The sequence below is a fragment of the Castanea sativa genome, chromosome 9 (assembly GCF_040712315.1).
Source record: "Castanea sativa cultivar Marrone di Chiusa Pesio chromosome 9, ASM4071231v1".
In the NCBI taxonomy this organism is placed as follows: domain Eukaryota; kingdom Viridiplantae; phylum Streptophyta; class Magnoliopsida; order Fagales; family Fagaceae; genus Castanea; species Castanea sativa.
In genome coordinates this window covers 4,578,327-4,582,265 of record NC_134021.1, presented here as the reverse complement: position 1 = coordinate 4,582,265, position 3,939 = coordinate 4,578,327, and positions in this window count along the sequence as shown.

Here is a 3,939-nt window from a genome sequence, read left to right as displayed (position 1 = left end):
AATCATCTATTGTCTTACTATAATAAAGTTATTAATTAGTTGTTAAGATAAATTATTGTTGTTAAGTGAACTTTAATTAGCATTGCTTAGAATACTTTTATATATTATTTATTAGTTTATGTCTTTACTATTTTCAATTCTTTTATTTAACAATTCAACACAACTTTGACAACTTATTGGTTTTTGTAATTCATTAAGAAATATTTTTTTTGTACTTTTTGCGTTACTCACTTAAGAATTTAACACAACAATGCAATTATTAAAAAACAAAATGTATTTTCATTCCCTATTGTTTCATGCCTCATTTCCACAACCTCAAACTTAATTGTCTTTTAGTGTTTACACTTTACTACCCACTTAATTGTCTTTTTGTAAGATTTAAGATCATTAAATTACTAATTTTTGTTGTTTGGCTTGCTATTTTTTTTTGGATTTTAAATCAAATTGGTTTGTTGTTAGTTTTTTTTTTAATTCCAAAATAAATGTCGGTGTTTAATTGGTTTGTTGTTTGGTTTTATTTTAGGATGCTCAAAACAAAAACAAAAAAATTATAAAAATATATATATAAACAAAATAACAAAAAAAAAATTCCCCAAAACCTAGATTCATTCGAACCACCTAGAGATAATGTGGTGCCGCCCCTAGCATGATGATTATTTTACACTAGTAAGTTTTCCGTGCGATGCACGGATACTGTTGTAATGTTTTATATAAATTTGTTTTTGAAAAATATTAGACATATATTATAGCATATTTATTATAAAACTTTGTTAGTAATGAGTTCATCATAAAAAGTAACAATTATAAATTGCTCACATATATCTATTATAATTATTTTGTTCAAGTAATGAGTAATAATTAAAACAACTTGGAGTAATATTGTATAATAAAAGTTGATAAAAGCATATTAATTCATTATATATTATTGATTTTTATTATATGATGTAATAAAAAGCTTCATTACGAAATCTTTTTTTTTTTTTGTTTCTTCAATCTTTGTTATTAAGGTATGGTGATACTTGTTATTATCATCAATTTCTCTATCTTTAACATTTGAAGTTTAGTCCGTCCATATTTGTTCAATTTTTGAGATTTCATCATTTTTTTTCCTTTTGTTGCATCATTTGTGTTAATCACTAATGAATTGGCATCGAGAGATTCTTAATTGGATCTTTCAAAGTTTGGGCTTTGTTGCTAAAATTTTTCATAGTATTTGCATTTATATTAAATTTCAATGATGTTACAACTTTTTGTAAATATTTTTATTTTTTATTTTTCTTAATTTTGGAATAGTGCAACAAAAAGAATTAGTATAGCATATTAAATTGTGCATTTTTTCTTCCATACCTTTTTATCATTTAAAGGTGCATCAAAAATCTTAGCAACTATGTAATTTTCAAAACCATCCTTTAGATTAAATTCATTCAAATGAAGTAGAGAAATCCATTTTTTTCCTAATTTTTTTTTCAAATCACGTGGAATTCGTTTTCCAATATCAATATTTTTACTATAATTTAAATAAGTAGTACCTCAGTTTATTTTTCAGTAAAATATCTTGTAGATTCAATTAGGATTTTCTTGGCATCTTAATCAAATATCATAATTTTTTTTTGATAGTTGCTTCAAAAACTTCAATTTGACTCATGTATCTGAAGTAGTTTGTAATTATATATATATAGTAGTTATAGTGAGATAAATATATTATAAATATTTGGAGAGTATGTAGTTAATGTGAGTGCCTCTAACTTTGGGATAGAAAGATTTATTTTTGTTTCACATTTTGCATACCAAAATGATTTTGCTTGTGGTTTGACATTCATTTCACGAAGTACGCATAAAATGTAATACCAACCTATTTTTGTATCAATATTACTTATTATTGCAATACCCTAGCAGTTCACATCTTACAATGAACTTTAAAATTAATATGTATTATTTTTTTAATGTAAATAATTTGATGTATGATTATTTTTTTACATAAATGATGAGTATAAATTGAAATGATTAACAAACCTATTTCATAGGATCTCATTCAATGCATTTTATCTTTACTATTGTCTTCATAATATTTAAAGATAAATCCTCCTATAAAAATATTTTTGCATGTATTTTTGGTATTTCTTATATAGTATCATGTTTTTTACCATTCCTATCATTGAATTTTTTTTAAAGAAAATATTAAGTTAATGGCATTTTGTGAGATAGTATATGATATTTATTAGACTTTTTTTGTTATTATAAATTTTAGAAATATGCACTTGTCATTTATTTCAGCAACCTCAAGGATCTTAAGATTTATATATATTTTTGTTGCACTGGTCGATAACAGAGAATTAGTCTGCATAAATTGCATAGAACATTATTAATAGACAAAAGCATATTGAATTGAAATTGGGGAAAAATGAAGACATGATTTCATGAGTATGAGATTTTCTAGAAGTATCACCTATACGTGGAGGAGGAAGAAGAGAGTTTATAAGAGGGTAAGAGTTTTTGCTTTGATTTATACGTGGGAAGGGTCAAACTTGGGTCATAATATGTAAGGTAAGAACTGGCTTGAGTTTCTCATAAGGTTTGATCTACTATGAAAAAGTTTTTCATAGTGAATTAATTTTGGTCTAACAGGTCTAATTGTCAAGAATAACCCATATTTTTATATAATAGTAAAAAGAAGTTATTATAATCTATGGGTAACAGTAAAAAAAATTAATAAAAAGAGGTAAAAAATGCTAAATTAATATAATAGTAAAAATAAGTTACTATGATCTATTGAGTAATAGTTAAAAAAAACTTAATGAAAGAAGATAAAAAAAAGTTAAATGCAATGTTAGAGTGCCATGTGGCAGGACAGTAAAAAGAAGTTACTATGATCTATTAGGTAACAGTAAAAAAAGCTTAATAAAAAGAGATAAAAATTGCTAAATTTATATAATAGTAAAAATAAGTTATTATGATCTATTGGGTAACGGTTAAAAAAACTTAATGAAAAAGGGAAAAAATGTTAAATGCAATATTAGAGTGCCACGTGGCAAGACCTCATGCACTCTCACGTGAGGTCTCTGCTTTTATATATATATTGATTTGGATTGCATGTTTAACCTGCTTTCATTAATCTTTCACGGAATTGCTGATACATACATGCATTTACAATTGGCACAACAAATTCTCTTATGGTTAGCAAGTCTCCTCCCAAAAGGGCCTCTTAACTGCTTCTTCTAATCTAAAACAAACTCTCCATGTCAACAACTAACAGAAATTTTTATTGCTTCATGATTTTATAAATTAAGAGAGACTAATTCTTTAATTACTTCCTTGATTAGCTCGCTGAGCTCCATTTTAGGCATTTATGCTTTCAAAATCAAGATACTTGGTGTAGTCAATTAACCTGATTTCTATTGATGGGAAATGTGACAAACCCTTAGTAAGTAATGTCATACAGGCATGTGTGTGTGTGTGTGGGTGTGAGAGTAGGTGGGATATAACTTGTCTCTCGATTCCATTTTGTTTTCGGCCTAAATAAAAACATTACTGGTAGACGCATAGCCATCAAGGTCAGGTCAAGTTAAGGAGTAATTTTTAGGTACTATTGAAGTACAGTAAATGATGCTCATTCCTCTCAAATTTATAGGAAGGTTCACTTATTAAATTCATAGCAAGCCCACTGAGAGGAGGCAATACCATTTCACTATTCTCTAGAAGTACCTAAAAATATTCCTTTGGTGAGGGTGTATTATTTGTGGGCTCCCATGTGAAGTCCCAACAAATTTCTCACACATTTAACGTTGTCTTTTTTGTGGTGAATATTCAGGGGCTTATTCTATTATGATAGGAACTTTCCTCTGTTCCAAGCCATTTTCATTTTTTTCAACATTGTCCACATGGAACTGAGTACTACCATCAATTAACTATGACTCAGAACTTTCTTTGTTTCTTCCTTCT